Below are 20,293 nucleotides of genomic sequence, written 5' to 3'. Positions count from 1 at the left end.
TATATACTTGTAAAAGTATACTATATACTTGTACACCACTACTTGTGTACTATAGTATACAAATTCTGGAGATTTCTTCTTTTCATGGGACAATGGACACAATGCAATTTCGTCTTAGTGGGTAGAGAGGTGACTGAGGCTTAGCGGCGATGATGATCCTAGACCGAACGTGTTCCTCTGCGAGAACATTCATCCAGATTATTGCTAGAAACCACGAAGAAGTTAATAATCCGTCGTTTCAGTGCATAATTTTAGTGTAAGATAGTCATTATTTTAAATATGTAAGCCCTCATATTTAAAAATGTTGATTGCGAGGAGAAAAATAATCATTGTATCATAAAATGTTGTTAATCATAAACTAAATCAGAAAGCATTTTCATTTTTCATGTAATCCGATTTTCAATAAGTGAATTTGATGGATGAATTTTACTCTTGATATTAACGAATTTTTATTTTAAGTATAATTATTAATTATACTTAAGTTTAAGGTCTTCCGACAGCTATCTCCAGAAGGTTGCATATACTATATATCCATTCATACATGCGCTCTTTGTCCATTCTGCTCAATTTGAAGCCATTCCCTTAAGATTCTCGAAACATTAGTTGATTTTTGTGATAGCGAATATTTGAGAGGAATACGTAGTGAATAAAAAATTCGCACGAGAATATAGGTATCAATAAATATAATTTTACGTGTGTTAGGTATGATATCTATTGGTCCACTCCGTCGTCTAAAGTAGTGATGTCACCGATGGAGGTCACAAATATTCTAGGGTCCTAGCTTTGAATAAAATTAATATTCTTCAAATTCAATGGCATTTTTGGTTACGCTTTGCTTCAAGTTACTAAGGACATTTAGTTGACCTATGATCGTTCCTAACGTCAGCATGGAACAAACTATCCACCTCTGTGCATAAATGCATTATGCCTGTAATTGATGGTATGCTAGCTCATCTGCTGACACTATTAATTGTTGAAAATATAAATTTTCTCAGTATAATTGTGAGCTACACTTAAAAATATTCTCTTCTGTCACGAGCTTTGACGATTTTAGGTTTATGAACTTTAGCTTCTCTCCGTATTTACCAGTAATGTATCATAAAATATTTTGGGTTTACTTAGCCATCCAAAAAAAATTCACGCCATTCAGAAACATTCTCCGCCCTCACGTTCTGGGAACTCCATAATGTAACGTTTCGAGTGCTTCCTCAAAATTTATGCCGAGTTCGTGACCGAATAGCTCTTCTCCATGAAATTGGGGATAATTAACGTTGGGGAAAATTTTACGTACGACAACTGCGACGTCATTGATTAAGTTTCGTCAGTAATCCAAATATTATGGTTCCTCGGGCTTGTTTTTCAGAATTAAATTATCTGAACAAGAGGAAGTGTGTACGTGTATGTTATTCGCTCCTTGAAATAAAAAAAAATACGTTTTTGTGAGTCTGCCTCAGAGCCCTACATTATTAATTCTTTTTCCCGAATGCGTGGTGCCCTTAGACTGAGTGGAGAAATTCCCACGAGAGAGCTTTATCTCGAGGAAAATTTACGGTTGGAAAGATAATTTTGCACTTTATCATAGATAGGCTGAGACGTTCCCGAAAACATTATAAATAAATGGACTCTCTTTAATGACCGAATTCCTTAGATTATGATTCATTGGTGCGCAATATGCCGCATTATTCACCCCTCTTGTTATTATTAATCGTTCTCGGCAAAAAAAGACTCTAAGGTTGCCCAGAAGAAGTATTTTAGGTTTCGTGTAAGTTATTAAGAAAGAGATTTTCAATTTCTCTTAGCCTAAATTTTATTCAGTCCCATATAAACCACCGAATTTCAGCCAAATTTTAAGGTTAATTCGTACCTTGGTCCCTTTAAGGTATGGCATCGCACTTAAAACTCACCGCAGACTGCTGTATCTCCAAATTTTATCAGATTATCATGAATGATTCTTCATTAATTGAAACAATGCATATCAAAATAAATTCGGAATTTAAATAACTCCGCCCTAATAAGAAAATAAGAGGTTGAACGCGAGATTGCCGGAGCAGCGCAAAAATACTGGAAGAAGTTATTTCCCAGTAAAATGACAGACCAAGTGCTCTGTTTTTTGCGCAGTACGAAAAATTAATGTAAATTACTCATATACAAAAATCAATAGAATATGCCTCTGTGTACGAAGAACAGCAGTCCCAGGAATATGTAATACTCTAACCATGGTTAAAATCTGACGTCAAATCTATTCTAGTTTCAAATTGAATAGCTTCAGGCGTGATGTGGTGGAAGTCGAATATAATAAATAACTGATCGTAGCACTTTTCCACTAGATGTCAAGTAACTGGTGAATAACTGATGAATGTAATGTACTCCCAAAATAATGAATAACTGATCGTAGCACTTTTCCACTTGATATCAAGTGGAAAAGTGCTACGATCAGTTATTCACTATTCTAGTTTGCCATTACTCGGGTTTGACTGTTTAGTAAAGCAGATTTTCATCCCATCAGGATGAGATTAGACTGATATTTCTAGTCGGCAAATATCAGATATGTACTACCCGGAAGTAGAATTCCTCTCTTTTAAGAAAACTTAGGCTATCTTTAAAAATCATCCCCATATTATTAAAGTCGGCATAAATATATTGAATGTAATTTTTACCTCGCGGCTATAACAATAATTTCGTTAAAACGTTGGTTGGGATTTAGACATTTTAGCATAAGTTATCAGAGGACATGCATTCCTGGATATTCCATTAAGGTTAGCTGGAATTCTGTTACAAACATAACTAATGTGTACGCTTAGTATTATACTATTTTAGTCTATTATTGATAGCAATATATTTTGAATTCCTCAATAAATACATTAGTTTTACTTTCATAAAATATTAGTAATTTACGACCTACATCTATTTCTTCGTAAACTTCTTCAGCATCAAGTGGCGTCAGGTCCCTCTTCAGAATGTTTTAATACGTTTTACATGGGTTGCGTAGTCACGTGCTTTCTGGCTGGCTGATTTTAGATTGGTTCCCGAGTGATTGATAACGGTGTGCGTGTTTGTTTCAGCACACATAGGGGTAACCTTTGTGCTATGTTTGGCGTGGAATGTGACATTATTACTCAAGGTCTCTAATTATGTTCATTTCAGTAAACATATAATCAATGAGTTGTGCCTGTCATCCCATATATCAAATTATTAATGCTGGTATTCAACCGGTTGAAGTAAGTTTGGACGGAATATAACCCATGCTAGGTCACAGCGATGCTTTTCACTTACAGGCTTTGTTGTAAGAGTTTGTTATTTTCCACAGAATTAAGTCTGTGGAAAATAATAAAATCTTACAACGATACATATAGTTCCTTCTCATAAGTAAACGCAACCTGAAATTCGACGCTACAGACGCTTAATTAGAGCACTTCCTTCTTCCCTTTTTTGCGTCCAAACAATGACTAACCTATCCCTTCCCCTTCTTCGTTTGCCTAACATTCTCCCTTATATCTCTTAATCTTAATCCTCATTCCCATTCTGAACGCTCTGAATCTGTCTTTCCTGCCACCTTCGGATTTCTCAGAGCAACTCCTTCCCTCCCCCACTAGCACTTTGTTTGTTTTCCTTCCTGCCCATTTCACCTTTCCCATCCTTCTTCACACCCACAGTTCTCTAGTTTCCAATCTACGCCTATAATCTTGATTCGATGACTATATTTACGTGCGGTACAAAACCAAGCTCCATGTCAAAGTTTTGACTAGTCTTTTCTTACCCTCCTGACTCATCGTCCCTGCTATCAATTCCCTCCTCCTTCTGCTTCTTTGCCTTACGAAATTCTTTCACTTATGTCCCTACTACTTTGAACATTTTCGTTCATAACTTCCATGATAGGTTAACTGGTCCACATGCTCTATCGTATGAAATCGTATTTCAATATTTGTCTTTCTCATTCTCGAAAACAGCTTAAAAATTGTTTTATTTACACTTATTCTCATCCCATACCTACCGTACCGACTTTTCAGTGTGCCCAGCGATGATTGTACTCCTTGAATGCCTGGAAAGCTAAAGCTTGATCATCCGCAAACTGATTTTATGTATTCCCACCGACTTTCATTCCTATCCACCACTCGTATCTGGGCTATCTGAGACATGTACATGTTGAGAATAAATCTCCTTACCCTCCAATCAACTCCTACTTTCTCTTGTACATTCATGAATTTTCTCCAATACACACTATCAAATGTGTGCTCGAAATCTACGAAACAGACAAGTACGAGTACATCCTGATTCTGTTTCAATGCTCCTCTCTATTAATGACATCACTATTGCTACGGCATCACGCGTACCTCTCCCCTTTCTGAACCATAACTGATCATCCCCTAAGTAATTATTTGCCCTTCTCTCCATCCTCTTATTAATAATCCTGAAAACCACTTCAGTTGCGAGTTAAATCAAACTTATTGCTCTATAGTCCTCACATATACTGCCCTTCATTTTTTTAGAATAGGAACTAACCCAAATCAGACGTAATCTTCCGGCCAAATCCCTTCCCAATGAGCTCTTTGAATTAGCCCATAAATACTCATCCTCCCACGTTTTCCTAAACTCTTTAGTAGTTCTGTAGGAATGTGTCGACCCCCACAGCTTTCTTTGATTCCAATTATCTTCATGCCTCTTCTATCTCGTCTAGACTTCAATATGCTTTGACTCAAGATATACTCATCCAGATCATATTATCATTCTATTTCTAAGGTTGATGGTCTAATATCCTTACCATATTGTTTCTCTATATTTTCCTGTCATTTCTCTTGAATCTTCCGTGGTTGAATTTATAATTTTCCTTACTTATCTTTGACTCATTGAGCGGATTGTGTATTCTTATTTCCTAACAGTACTTTAACCTTCCAGTAAACCTTCTTCTTATTATATCCTATAAACTATTGAACCCATGCTTCGTAAGCATTCCATTTACCTTCTTCTATCCCTTCTTCCCGTCTTCCATTACGCTTCTTTTCTTCTTCCTCTTATTTTCCCGCCTAAGTTAAAAATAACTCTGTGTTTACCGTCTTCCATTTTCTTCATTCGTCTATCTTTCTAATCTTCTCTTCCGTAATCCATATTCTTACTGTCGTTTTTATATAATTTCGTTTGCAGGTATTGATATACCTTTTTCGATATATTCCACTTTTTATTCTATTATACCCAGCCTTCTTTCCTCAATCATGTTTTTCTCCAAAGCCTGCTGATTCTTCTTATCGTTCCGTTTAATGCTTTTGCATTCAATTTCCTTTACCGTCTTCCGCGATTCCTCATCCTGAATCTGACATTTCACTTCATTATTACAAAATTATGACTTGAATCCGCATCCGCTTCCGGGAAACTGTGTGTAATAATCACCCCGTTACTAAATCTGTGCCTACCATAATATAGTCTGATATATTTCTGAGTTCCCGGGCATTTCCCATGGGAAATGCCCGGGAAATGGTGGAATGGTGAAATCCTTTGAAAAATCTGAAGAGAACTTGGGCCGAGAAAAAACCTTGAATTGCGCAGTGTTATTTTTTAATGGCGAATGATTTGACATTAATGGGGTTAGCAGTTGATAATTTTTCCTCGGTAAATCCTTGTGCAGTAACATCGCACTCAAATTATACTGGTGCTCTCACGAGCGCATGCTCATGCTTAGAAAATACATCAGGCAATACATTTGTGAGAGCATTTCAATGCAACAATTTCAGAGTGTAAAAATCATTCGCCTTGACTAGGATCTGGGATCCCAGTCAAGGCGAATGATTTTTACACTCTGAAATTGTTGCATTGAAATGAACATTAGCGGATGACTCCGTTAAAAGTTACTGTTGCGGCATCTCCCGCAGTTTCTTTGGCATTTGTGAGAGGGCGACGAGTGTGCTCGAGAACGAGGTCACGTGATAAGGTGAGCTCATTTTTATCCTAAAAACCCAAAAAATATTCTTTTATGCAATGCAAACGATTATATGTCCGTGAAATACTGTTAAACTGTAATTATAATGCATTCAATCGCTGACCTCTCTATAGAGAAAATTTTCTTTTCGTTTCCCAGGCATGATAATCAGTATAGATATATTATGTACTGGACATAAAAACTTCAGTCGTATTACTCATCCTTGTATTCACTCCCCCCTCCGTCTTTTTTTTCCTCTTTACTCTTTCCGTCTATTCTTGTTTTATTTTCTTATCCCCGTTGCTGTGTGCCTTTTCTTGGGTAGGTCTTCATAGTCGTGCTTTTTCCCCCAAAAGTCAATCCTCATTTTTTTGACACGTAGATATATAGTCCCACTCATGCATCTAATTTAATGGCACGTAGCCCAGTATGCACACGTGTCCGGACAAAAAGGTCCCAGTCGTGCGATGAGTGAAATGACTCCTTTTCAGAGTTGGCGTAAAAAACGACTGCGAGTGTTGCTGGATTGGGAAACATTCCAATCAATGTAACAGAAGACCCACTGTGCTCGTAGAGTTTTTTTCTCCCAAGGTGCCGCGAGGTCCAATCCTGCTCATGTTTTTGAGCCTGTGCTCTCATATCTTTTTTCTAGCTTGAGAGGATGCCTCATCTACCGTTTTAACATTAAAATAAATGCTCATTGCCAAAGAAGGAAAACATGCAACATATGTTTTGTGGCCTTTTGCAATCCGTGCTTCATCAAAATATAGTTTTCGCTTCTCTGCGGTTTGGTAATATTATCTAGATTACGTGATGGCTTGGAGAAACCTATCGTTAAATAAATACTATCTTGTAATTTCATACATTGTTTATTACGCGACTTAAGTTTCGTTATGGTGGGACGACATGAATTGCTTCCTTTCATTGTGAAGAAATTCCTTCACCAGGTAGTCCTGTGCGATAAACCGCGTTTCCACTATGGAAGATATTGCGGAGAATATTGGTTGTTTGCATTCAACTTTTATTTTGCTGGTGAGACCTACGCGCAGAATTTTGAAAGCCCTTGGAGCTGGTCCACGTCTAACCCCCCTTCCCAGGACCCCTGACGGATTTTCCCCCTGTTGAGTCACACAAATACTCTATTTGTGCACGTCATTTTTTGCCAACGTTTAATTTTTTTTCCTTTTGAAATTATAAATATTTTTCTCTCCTTTAGTTTTTAGTTGACATGTATCTCTAAGATGCCGACGAGTATCCACCCAGCCTCCCCCGTCCGTAATTCTAGCAAATTTGTATCCAAGTAACCATTAGTTTTCGGTGCATGGAGTTTCCTACCTCTCTCCCTCCTTAGTCCTTCTTGATGAATAAAGTCCTGGATATATGCCTGTCTATGACTTTTCCAGTTTTTATATACGTCGCACTTTCCGTCGAACTCTTTATTTAAAATTCCATCTCTGGACACTGTACGATTATTGTTTTTTTTCGATGTTGGAAATTGATTTTGGCGATCGGAAGTCCTGAATTAAATCTCGGGTAATATCCAAATCAAAATACATACAAATCCCAAAATGCATTTGATTATTTTAAATGGCTGTGGTCCACTTAAGAACGCTTGCCTTGCAAGTTTACGAGAAGGCGAAGCGCTCTACGTCGTTGGAGGTCCACCTCTTCACGTTAGATTCGCTGGGCCTCACACCTGAAGAGACAGTGGTGATCCAATTTGGATACAATCGCCATTTGATATTCCTGAAGTTGGCAACCGAAGCTACAATGACTAGGATTTTGACTATACTCCGCGAAAACTACTGTTTCCGTCTTTAAGTGACAAGAGGACGACAATTACTATTGACGAGACTTCCGGCAGCCCGTGTAATATCAGGGTTCTTTGTCTCCCCGTGGAGACCCCGTTGGAAGACAATAAGAGATATTCAATGTTTTGGTAAAATCCATCGCTCGTCGGAGAACAGGTGGGAGGGAGACAAGATGGCGCGTGTGCTTATGGGCACCAAGGTGGTGCGGATGACGGTCAATAGAAATATCCCCTCGCATCTCCACATCGGCGGCAACCGGGCCATTGTCATCTATGTGGGTCAGTGCCACACTTACACCTGCTGCAACCAAGAAGGCCACAAGCACAAGACCTGCCTTCGGAACCAGGGATGAAAGAGCTATGCGGAGGCAATGGTTCTGTCCTCCAACCCGAACGCCGCTGTGGAGCAGGACGAGCCCGAGGTGGCTGCGGAGGAGAGGGAACGGTCGCTGCTACTCATCGAGGGTGCGGCTCGGGCAGTTCCTGTTGGTCCCACTCATCTCCCTCCTCTTGGAAGGAAATGTCAGCGAGATCGAAAATCGCCAACGGAAGTTAGGGGTCCAAAAAAGATGAGGACAGACGACCCCAAGCTCCTGGTCTCAAATGCCGATCTACAAGTAGCTCATGTACCTACCACCTCGCCTAGTCTCACACGACCACCGGCCCCCGTCTCCGTGACTCCATCAAATGAGGGATCATCTTTCGCCTCCCCTTCACCAGCCCACATCATCGACGGCCTCGCCTGGCAATTCTGAATCATGGGCTTCAAACACCCCGAGAACCTCTGGTGACAGGTGAGGAGGATGCATCTGATAGCGATATTTTCCCGTCCATAACAGCTCACCCGCGACCCCTTTATCATTAACAATAAAGGAAGCGTCACCGACCCCGGAAGTCGATACACATACAAGTTTCCCGACGTCAAAAATCCCAGATACCCCATCGTCCTTCTCCATTGAGGATAGCCAAGGTGTCGATGATCTTTCCAGCTCTCCTCTAGAGGCGGACATGGAACTATTCTCCCTGATTTTACCCGACCACACCCCTTCATCAGATGACCCCCAGTTCGCCACTCCGACTCTCCCCGAGACGACCTCCTGCCGATGACGGCCCCCATCGGTGCTCTTTCGAAGAAGGCCCCCTGTGGAACGCTGCCAAATTACCCGCTCTTCGTGGAGACCACGGCTGGCTATTCCTCTTCGGATAAGGTCGGGGAGGAGGGATGCGACGGCATGCCGCGCTGTCGCTCGTCGACCTGTCGGACGAGGCGTCCCGGGAAGCGGTGAAACACACGTCGCCCGGGGTCGAGTCGCGACCGGAGCGACGTTAGTCACAACCTGAACTCTGTTATGTCCGGTAACCACCCGGTGCCGGACACTCATCGTTCGTCGTTGAAGAGTTTTTTTTTTGCAGAATAATTGTGCTATCATTGATAGTTTCAACCCTACCATCGATAATTTCTTACAAAACATAATTTTCCATCGCTAGTTAGTCTTCCTCCTAATATCCGTGGACCTTGCCTTCCTTTGAGGGTTTTCGCAGTCTTTATGGTCACATGTACGTGCATGCGTCTGTATACATATGCTAATATGTGTGCGTGTACGTATGTAGGTGTGTATATATATGTGTGTATGTATGTGTGTGTGTATATATATATATATATATATATATATATATATATATATATATATATATATATATATATATGTAAAATATGTACATGTATTAGGTATGTACGTGTGTACACATGTATATACTTATATAAAGGAAAAAAATGATGTGCACATTATCTCTGAGCTGTTATTATGCATGATGCAAACAAACTCTGTAACATTCTGGACCGAATGAAATAATTCATATCATGCCTCATCACTGGTTCATTGGTTCCATTCCAGGGACCGGCGAAAATTTTTCAGCTTGGAAAAAAATTGTAAATGGTTTTTTGGAACGGGACAACCACACATTAACAGAAAAAACACAACAATGGTATTTCGGAGAGAGGCACGAGAAAAATAGATTCCTGCTAAAAAGTTACTCCAAGCCAATGGTGAAAGGCGCTCGCAAGCGCTATCTCGTTTCTTCGTTTTCATTATATATACTATATATATATATATATATATATATTTTTTTTTTTTTAAAGGTAATCTACCGGTTAAGGTAGGTTTTTCGATGGACACAACTACCAAACAAATATTTTGTGGCTACTAACAAAACACAACCCTAAATTCTACTCTACACCAGGTCCCTCTTCATCTCTGAGTACTTTCTTCCGCCCTTCATCCCGTCCAACATCCCTATCCTGTTCCTTCCCTTTCCTCTTTTGCCCAACATTCTACCCTCTATCACAGTCTTCAACATCCCACTGCCGGTCAACACCCCCTTCATCCACTTTTCCTGCCTCCATAGGATTGCTCCCAACAAACCCCTCTCTTCGCCCACCATACCAAGTACTTCCTCATTTGTTTTCTTCTCTGTCCATTTCACCTTCTCCATTCTTCTCCACACCCACATTTCAAAAGCCTCCAGTCTACGTCTATCCTCCTGCTTCAATGACCACGTTTCCGCGCCGTACATAGCTACGCTCCATATCAAAGTTTTTACGAGTCTTTTCTTAACATCCTTACTCAAAGTCCCCGTCATCAACTCCCTCCTCCTCGTGAAAGCCTCTTTGCCTAGCGCAATTCTTCTCCTTACGTCCCTACTACTTTGACCGTGTTGGTCCAAAACACTACCGAGATACATAAACTGTTCTACCTGCTCTAGTTTTTGCCCTCCTATTTTAATGTTTAGCTCAGCCTTTTCCTTTCTAGAAAATCGCATAACCCTTGTTTTATTAATATTGATTCTCATCCCATACCTGTCGCACTGAATTTCCAATTCACTCAGCAATGCTTGCAGCCCCTTGGCTGACTGACAAACTAAAGCTTGGTCATCAGCAAACCTAACTGATTTTACGAATTCCCCGCCCACTTTCATTCCTACCTCTAGTTCTTCCCATGCCTCTTTGATCATTTCCTCTGCATACAGGTTGAACAGCAACGGTGATAATGGGCAACCCTGCCTTACACCCCTTCCTAACACTGCCCATCCTGACTCCCCGTTTCCCACCCGCACCTGAGCAGTCTGAGACATGTACAGGTTGCGGATTAGCCTCCTTTCCCTCCAATCTATTCCTATTTTCTGCAGAATACTCATTAGTTTTTCCCAATTCACTCTATCAAACGCTTTTTCGAAATCTACGAAACAGGCAAATACCTCCTGGTTGTGTTCTATATTCCTCTCGATTAATAATCTCATTACTGCAATGGCATCACGCGTACCTCTCCCCTTCCTAAACCCAAACTGATCATCCCCTAAGTAACCATTTGCTCTACTCTCTATCCTTTTGTTTATGATCCTGAGAACAACTTTAGCTGCGTGGGATATCAAACTAATTGTCCTATAGTCCTCACATGACGTGGCCTTTACCTTTTTCGGAATCGGAACTAAAACTGCTCTCACAAAGTCTTCCGGCCAGATTCCCTCCTCATAAATGCTACGGATCAGCCCATATAGCCTCTTCCTCCCACATTTTCCTAAGCATTTTAAAAGTTCCACGGGAATGTTATCTACCCCCACGGCCTTATTTAGTTTCATCTCCCTTAATGCCCTTTCTATCTCATTGTCTAGTATGCCTGGACCTAAGCTGTCTTCCTCTACGTCATTTTCTTTTTCAATGTCTAACTGTGTTGGTCTGAGTTCTTTACTATACAGTTCTTCTATATACTCCTTCCATCTCTCTTGGATCTTTCCTGCGTCAACTATTACCTTACCCGCCTTATCTCTAACTGTTAGCATAGCTCTTCCTTTCTTACTTCCCGATAACGATTTAACTTTGCTGTACAGCGCACCGATTTCACCCTTCCTCTGGAGACTTTCCATATCCTCGCACTGCGTCTTCCACCATGCGTCTTTTGCCTTATTTGTTGCCCGCCTCAATTTATTGTTCAATTCTTTGTACTTCATTTTGCCTAATTCTGTATTTATATTCTTCCACTTTCGCCGCTCATCCATCTTTGTAATCATCTCATCCGTGATCCATGGTTTCCTAGTCCTTTTAGCGTTAACGGTTCCAATAGTGTCTTTTGCGGCTTTAGACAACCCTTTTTTGATCATTTCCCATTTTTCTTCGATAGTAATAAGCCCTTTACCATCCTCCATGATTTTCTCTACCGCCTGTTTGTATTCCTTCCTTTTCAACCCATTTAATGCTTCTACATTCCATTTTCTAACTCGCCGCCCCTGCCTTATCTTTTTGAAACGTACGCTACATTTCATAACAACTAAATTGTGGTCTGAGTCCGCATCCGCTCCCGGAAAGCTGTGGGAATTTATCACACTATTCCTAAACCTGTGTCTAACCAGGATATAATCTAGCTGATATCTTCCTGAGTCACCTGGCATTTTCCATGTATACCTGCGTCTTTTGTGGTGTCTAAACCAAGTGTTGGTGATGACTAACCCCTGTCTCCTGCAGAACTCAACTGCTTTCTCCCCGCGGTCATTCCTCGTGCCCAAACCGTAGTCGCCCACCTCATCACCATCTCTTCCTTCGCCTACCGTCGCATTCCAATCCCCCATCACTATCAAATGTTTCCCTGCAGGAACACACGCGATCATGTCCTCTAACTGATCGTATATCTTATCGACCTCTTCTTCCTTATGGTTGCTCGGTGGCATGTATAACTGAATAATAACTAAGTTCGTCGGTTCTGATTTTATCTCCACTAGTAGTATTCTATCCGTTACCTGCTCTATGTTGACTACGCTTCTTCCTACCTCTTCATTTAATACTATGGCAACCCCTCGTTGGCTCTCGTCTCCACCGCTGTATATTATTCTATACTTATCACTCCAGTAATCCCCGCTATCTTTCCATCTCACCTCGCATAGACCTAAAATATCTATATTTCCCCTTTCCATCTCTCGCTTAACATTCTCCAATTTCCCTGTCCTCATCATTGTCCTAACATTCCACGTTCCTATTCTAACTAATTTTGTCTTCTTCTCCTGCGTCTTCTGTCCTGCTGCTGCTGGTTTTCCCTTGCAAGGGTTTCGTGGGATGACGACCGCGGAAGCCTTGCCTCCCCCGCTGCCGGGCACGACACACGGCCGATTGGGCCGAGCCCCGTGGTTGCCAGGACTCAAAATATCTCTATTGTCCATCATATTTTTCTAGGGAATGATAATTGAGGTGGTTTCCCGTTGCCTTCCTCAATAGTGTTTTTAACGTGACACCATCACTTGCTGGCCGCCCCACTGGGGTCAGACGCCATTGCAGCCGCCTCACTGAGGAACAGACGCTGCGTGGACTACCTTTCGTTTGGCTCCTAACCTTCGACCTATCTGGCATGGGTGACCCTACCAGGAGCAATAATTATTACTCCCGCCAGCACAGCTCTAGGGGTCATCGGAACGCACAAGCCCTTCCACCACGTCAAGGTTGTAGTCCGGGGAGGGGATATATATATATATACATATATATATATATACACACACAGACATATACATATATATATATATATATATATATATATATATATATATATATATATATATTCATTTACATGGAAATAGGTTTCAGGAAAAGGGATAGGAACACATAGAAAGGAGGAACGGGAGAGGTGGGGAAGATTATTCTCTTTTGATGTACAAAGTAACAGTTTCAGCAAGCTTCGACGCCTCAAAGAGACCGAAGCAAGCACATAGTCATTACCATTCATAAAAAATTGGTGTATTAGGAATTTATCATCATTTGTAACTCCAATTTTTCAAATTATGCCGCGTCTTGCATCTGCTTTCATCACAATTCTTTTTACCGCGGATGATGGCTCTGAAACAGACTTGATTCTGCTAGTTTGCAATCGCGTTGGACGAAACGGGGTGGTTGACGTGAGGGCTTGCGTCAGGCCGCGTGCGAGGGGTTCTGAATGGCTGACCCCTCGGTCCTGAGGTGTCGACTGACTGACCACTTAACCCATTTGCGGAGGGCGAATCAGTTAATTAGAGCAGACGTGAGGCGCTTTGTTTTGCGTGACTCCCTCCTTCATAACCATCGCGCCCCTCGTTGTCAAGCGTCTATTTCTGTTAAGCCGGAAATCCCCACCCTTAACCTTTTCTTCCCAACCTCGATAGTATTTTTGGGACGCCATGTTTCCATTACGATAAATATCACATGATCCTGACATCAACCGTTTGTCTTTTCGCGGTTTCCATCTCCTATTCCTCCAACTTTTGCCCTTCCTATTTTTAACCCTGATAACCAGTGTTGCCTATCGTGTGTCTCAACCCCCACTTACTTTCTCTTAGTACACTTTTTAAAATGAAAAGTGTGTGCGTGGATTTCAGTTTACCTTTTCCATCCTCGCCTCGTCTGCCAACTCAACGCTCGCTCAGCTGAGTGCGCGCTCCCAAAAACATCGCAAATTTCTCTTCCCTTTTCTTTCACTTTCTGGCATCGCTTTTGGATGGTTTATTATTAATTTTTATGCGAATGCTCATTAATTGGACTTTGTTAGATGAAGGATCGTAACGCACTGTTGCCTTAGCAAGTGAATTTCTAATGTAAAACAAATAGGAACGTTTGGACCTGGAGTGGAAAGCGTATATAGACCCGTTCATTATCCGGAAAAGTCTGAAAATTATGCTTTACCTCTGAAAAATCTTATGAAAAGCTTTCACCATCAGAACGTGTATTTCAATTCGAAGACTGAAAAAACAGATAGATCGCAGCCCTCTCATCGCTTTGCCACTCCCTTAAACTCTGATATATCTTCCGTTTGATATCTCTCCTAAAGAACTATGGATGAAACGAGTTTATTTAGAGCTCTCTGTTTGAATGAACTTATCTTTTACTGAAGGTTACGGCAGCTATCAAGGTTTTCATTAAAAATACTTTCCGTTATCCCACTGCGTGTGTGCGTGTTCAATAAAAAAAAATTTCGTTTTCCTTGCCAAAGATATCCCCGGGACTTTATTGGCAATTAATTTCATATCCCCCATAACACTTCTTTTCTTGTGTAACATAGGGGAAGTATTAAATTCGTGAAAATATTTAGTATTGACCTTTCAAAGTAAATACCCATGTTGAAATGCATTGAATATTTTCTACCATTTCCTACCATAACTGCCTGGTCATGTATTTCGTTGGAATATTTCGGCGCGTTTACTAAAAAGCTATTCATTTGATTGTGAGAAAATTCGATTATTGACATATTTGCTTCGACGATAAAAATCAACGAAATTCGATCCAATTGAAGTGGCATTATACTGACTATTGATGCCATAGTAACATTCAATCCACTTCTTTGAAATTTTGAAGAAAAAAATATAAACATTGAGGCTGCAGTTTTAGGGTGGCAGAACGCCGTAAAAACCAGGAATATTCCTCGAACTTACGACTTCATTAAAAAAATTCCAGAATATATACTTTATTATGATGCATTTTTATACTTATTCATTTTTAGTCGATTTTCTATTGCGATACGAAATGACGGCGAGGTCATCATGGAAAACCGCGTGTTGGATCTATTTTATGTATTTTCAAGGCATCATATTTTTTTGTGCTTCAAATTCAGATGTATTTGCTTTTAAAAACGGACTCACATCTCGCAAGCCTTGGAGACTTGCGATAACTATCGGACTATATTGATATTACAGGACGTCTTCCCGACAAACAGCGATTCTGTTCTGCGATTTTTTTCAATGCTACTTTTTTTCTTGGACTTTCTCTTGCTGATTCTATAGTATTAGATCCAACTAACCACGTTCGAAAACACAATCGCCGGGAGCCACAGTGTCGCTCAAAGATGAGTGCAACCAAGGGAGAAGGAAAAAGAGTCTTTCTTTTTTTCGTGGTAATAATTCGAAAAACATTATTCTTCACATCTATTGCAAGTGCTTAAAACGAGGCTGTCAGGGAGAAAAAAGCACTACTATATTTTTTAGAGCAAGAGGATCCCAATGATGGGTAAAAATTAAGCGCAGGCACGGTAGTGTAACTTCTTTTTTTGTCATTTCCATCATCCATATTTTTCAAGTCCATCATTTCAAATCTTTAACGAGAAATCCTCTAAACCTGAAGCTGCAAAATATTTCGGTAACTGAATATTGCCTGCAATGGAGCGTTAAACTTGAAATTCCCTAATGAAGGACCAAGGCGGCAGGAGTTCGTCATTCGATGGCGAAATAAATTGTAAGAATGGTACTAATGCCCTATGACAACTTTTGGTCGCTAATTAATTACATTCAGGAAAATGTTCAGTTTTTCATACTGTAATAAAAAATACACTTCATTCGTATTTCTTTGTGACTTCACTATTTTGTGGTTTGCAATATTTGGCATATAATACTCGTTTACCCTATTTCTTCCCAATTGTGCCTTTGGTTCTGTCGTTTTCATTTATACTTCCGTCAAGAAACGTTAGCACTCTGTTAGAAATATTTTTGACGCAAAAACTTTCCTTCTAGAGCCGTCCGTGTATGTGAAAAACATTTAATTTACCATCAAGTCTAGAGTGTTACATAAAATTCCTACCATTTTATTTTCTGAAGTATTAATTTGTTAAAATATGCACACTCAGTTCCTAATTGAGTTGATATAAACCACGATATCCGGAGCCCCTTAAATAAATCAGAAAGTAAATTGGATGAGTGCATGAACATTAACATTAAAGCCTTTAAAAAAAACATGATTTGTTTCTTGGAGAACGTGAAAAAGCTCCTTTATTTTCAGAATTCGAATCTTGTGGCCACTGTCTGTTTTTATAAGGCTTTGTGATACATTTTCATCGAAATAATCGACTAAAAATGCTCTGATTCATTCAGTTTTCTGTCAGATTTCAGTATTTGATGGCGTTTTTTCTTAAATAGAATTCCGAAAGAAAATATAATCCTCTTCGACTTTCATGCAAATTTTCGTGTAGTCTGAAACTCCAGAGATTCATGAATTCATCGATACCCAATTCTAAGAGTAGGTTTGCTATTTGTGATCAAAGAAAGAACAATGGAAAGAACGATTTCCCTTAAGAGAAAGAACCAGTGTTCCTTGGAAGAATATACGTGCATAAAATTCTCAAAGTTTCTGGCCAAAGAAAAGTCATTGATGGTTGAATCAAGAAGTGATGAGTCATTACTATAAAATGCACTGATATACCATTGACATTAAATATTGCTGCCAGTTCCCGTTCGCAGGAAGGTCTTCTTTAATTAAGACCGGTGATGGGATTGTTCTCTCTTCCCCCACTCAGTGTTGGGAGAAGCTCACTAGAATAGTAAGTCGTCCTATTTGACTCGTGCGAACGAACAATCACCATGTTCCATGAACTTCAGGGGACGTATTCTATTGCAATTATTTGAATTACTTCTGTTCTGGTTAATTACAGTTTGAACATTAATAACCTCAATTGGTGAAATTGAGTAATCTTTTTTCAGGTTGTCTATCCTCGAAATGTCCTCAATAATGATAAAGTACGCCGTTTTATTCAATTTACGTAATTCACTCGCAAAAAAAGTATAACTCGTAAATAAAAGCGAAATTTTTGTAAATAAACTTCATTCATGAATGAGCAAAATATCTCAAGCGAAAAATTCGGATTTTCGGATGATCTTTTGTTCCATTTGTTCGACTTTTTAAAATAATTACGGTGAAACAAACAAACCAAAATTCCCAATTATTTTTTTCGCCGCTGTAATTCAATGGCTTCAGGATTTACTACAAATCCTCCAGGAATCTGGAGGAGAGATGTGAGGACACGCATCCCTGTGCGTTGTGAATACTACGGGAAATAATCTACTATATTTTCAGTTTCTCAAATTTGGCGTAGCATCGAAAGCATTTCCCAATACACGTAACAGTAGCCTCTGTGGAATATACTCTATTCTCAATGTAATTATGTGATGCAAATCCGAGTATTTTCAAAATGATTTTCCACTGACATTGGAGCGAAATAAACTCATAGCGTAGGAGTTGGTACGATGCATGCAATGTTGCATCCTGCTATACATGGGCTGGACAAGGCTCATTGTTTTCGTAGGCACTCTCGATTTTCATGCTTTGTAAATATTATTTTATTTAGACTTCCTTGTATTCTTTCAAACTGTGAAATTTTCGTATATCATATTTTCTCAATTATATTAACTCACATTCCTTTATCTCCACAGTTTATATCTGTAAAAAATTGATTATTCTTGTTAATTTCTTGGTATTAGAATTCAATTCTCCTCGTCTGTTTTGCTTCAAGCTCTTTTATTAAGCTACAGTATTCGTGATTTGGTTTTGGTGGTGAAGTGTTAAAGTATTCCTGTCACACAGCTGCTCTTTCTACACAATTTCCCTTGTCATGTGGTTGCTGAAACACATTAAGTTACTCTGCAATCAGACCTAATTCATTGCGTCACATTATTAATTATTATATCATTCCTCATCGCGAACGTGGGTTTTTAGGTCCAACCAAGAGCAGCATTTAAAAGTATTCCTCGAAACTACCTCTCAGACTTCCAGTCTCTTTATTCCTTCTGAATTCCTTGCGCTGCCTTCTAACGCATATTTCTCTTAATTAATCCGTGTTCCCTCTCTCTCCATAATTTTCCGCATCCACGGCATCCTTCCATTAAAGTCATTAACAAACAATTTTGATTCAGAATGCGTTCAATTAATTTAATTTCCACGTTTTCTTTCCAGTGCCTTCCGTACACTACTCTCTTCATTCCATTCCTCAGGAACTGTCTAATAAATGTGCTATGTGAAAAGTGGGCGTTGCGTGCCATGTACAATGCGATATGGCCCTAGACTTCTGAGCACCTTAAAAACGTATTTAGTTCTACGAATGAGGTTGCCACAATGCATTCTTGGTCATCACGCGAGCATGAACATGAGACTCCGAGTGCTTTAGTGTTAGGCATAAAGCCTTCTCATTGTTCATTTTCATTTCCTTTATCATCTAACAAGGGGAGAAGAGACTGAAAGCGAGGGCTTGCTCCGGCTAACTGTTGGTGTTAATACCATTCTCGGTGCTCAGTAAACAAATGCATGCTTGTGTGTTTTTGTTCCTCGCCCTTTCCCCTCCTGTTCCCCTCTGTTCCTTCTCCCCTTCTCTCTCACTGAGCTCCCCCTCCTATCTCCTCCTCCCTCTCCGCTTTATATCCTCGCATCATTTTCCGTTCCAACAGCCCCTCCTCTCCCTCCGATTCTCCCCTCCCATCCTCCAAACTTTCCCGCCCTTCCCCTGGCCCCCTCTCCCAAAAACGCCCCCCCTCTCTCCCATTGCTTTCCTCCCCTTACTCTAACACCGTACTCCTCCTTCACTCCCCTTTTCATGTCCCTTTCCTTCCCATCTTTCCAGTTCACACGAGACCGTCCTGGAAGACGGTGTGCTTTCAGAATCCATCCCGATCGTGCGTCTTCCCATCTTTCAAACCTTCCTTCTCTTCTGCCATTAAACCTCTTCCCTCCATCTCTTGGCCTTTCTCCAATCTTATCTCCCTCCGCTCATACCTTGTGTTTCGTCGGAGTGTCATTGCGCGGGAACGAGAGTCGGAAAGTCTTTCCCTCTTTCTTATTCTCTAACTTCCTCCCGGGATGCGAACGGAGGACCATCGTAGAAGTTCATAAGGAGAAAAAAAGGGGAGTGGCAGTTATTTCGGTAATGTCGCGCAGGATCACAACCTGATTGTGAATTTTTTTTACCTCTCTCTTTCTCTCTCCTTCGTGTTATTCTTGGGTTTCCCACACCCGTCTTTTATGTGAACATGCTTGTCCTGTGCTTGTCGTGCGCATGCGCGTGCTTTTTGGACGTCTCCCAGTTTCCGAATGAGTTCCTGCTTCTCGATGTGTCGGGAGGTGGACGAAATACGCCGCGTGCTCCGCGTCCCGAGGCGGCTGTGAGAGACTTGAGGGGTGTATTAGGAAAGGGTGGTCCAAGGAATAATTGCTGTGAGGGGGGGGAGGAGGGGGGTTTGTGCTTTGCATGGCTATGCACGGTAATATATCTTCCCGAAGAATTTGCGTGCGTTCGGATGTGTGTGAGTGTGTGCGCCTGACCTCGCGTGCTTGTGCGTGGTTTTCTCGGACTACGCCCAGGAAGTTTTTATTTTTCTTCTTTATTTCGTTATTTTCTTCGTCGATGTGCATGGAAGGCGGTTGTTTTAGATTGAGTAGTCGATGTGTATTTTGGAGGCTGTTTACGCTTAGCGGTGTGCGAGGGAATGTTTCGTGAGTGTCGTGGCCAAGGAAACGGCTAACTTCCCTTGTTTTCGATTTTTATACGAATCCCATTACAAGTAGTGACGTCGTCGCCCACTTCCGAAACACTCGCTATTTTGAAAAAGGTTTTTATCGTGGTTGCATGCGAGGAACGAGGAAGTTTCACTCATTCGGTGTCATATCGATTTTTGTTCTTTCATCTGAAAACCTGTGATGGAATTGGCTCTCCGCAAAAATTAGTTTGTTCAAAAATGGGTTTTCAGCCCCCGTAAATCTGTCAACTTTCAATTATTAAATTAAATTCGCAATAAACTCGTCAGTGTTTACTTATCAT

At 40.5% G+C, this 20,293-nt stretch overlaps 1 protein-coding gene across 2 annotated transcripts in view; it reads left to right on the top strand.

The window, feature by feature from the left end:
* Window positions 1-20,293, top strand: part of SNF4Agamma (SNF4/AMP-activated protein kinase gamma subunit) — a 426,140-nt gene that overhangs the window by 11,488 nt on the left and 394,359 nt on the right. The window contains exon 1 of one of the 2 annotated variants that reach the window (XM_071595648.1): window positions 19,290-19,399. The exons of the other annotated variant lie outside the window; for it this stretch is intronic. The gene's annotated coding sequence lies outside the window, so the exon portion shown is untranslated. Of the gene's footprint in view, window positions 1-19,289; window positions 19,400-20,293 lie in introns of those variants that run through there. 2 annotated transcript variants of the gene reach the window in all.

This window comes from Hetaerina americana, unplaced genomic scaffold (assembly GCF_022747635.1).
Source record: "Hetaerina americana unplaced genomic scaffold, ioHetAmer1.1.p SCAF_7, whole genome shotgun sequence".
NCBI classification, from domain to species: Eukaryota; Metazoa; Arthropoda; class Insecta; order Odonata; family Calopterygidae; genus Hetaerina; species Hetaerina americana.
This window is presented reverse-complemented; position numbering and strand designations above follow the sequence as displayed.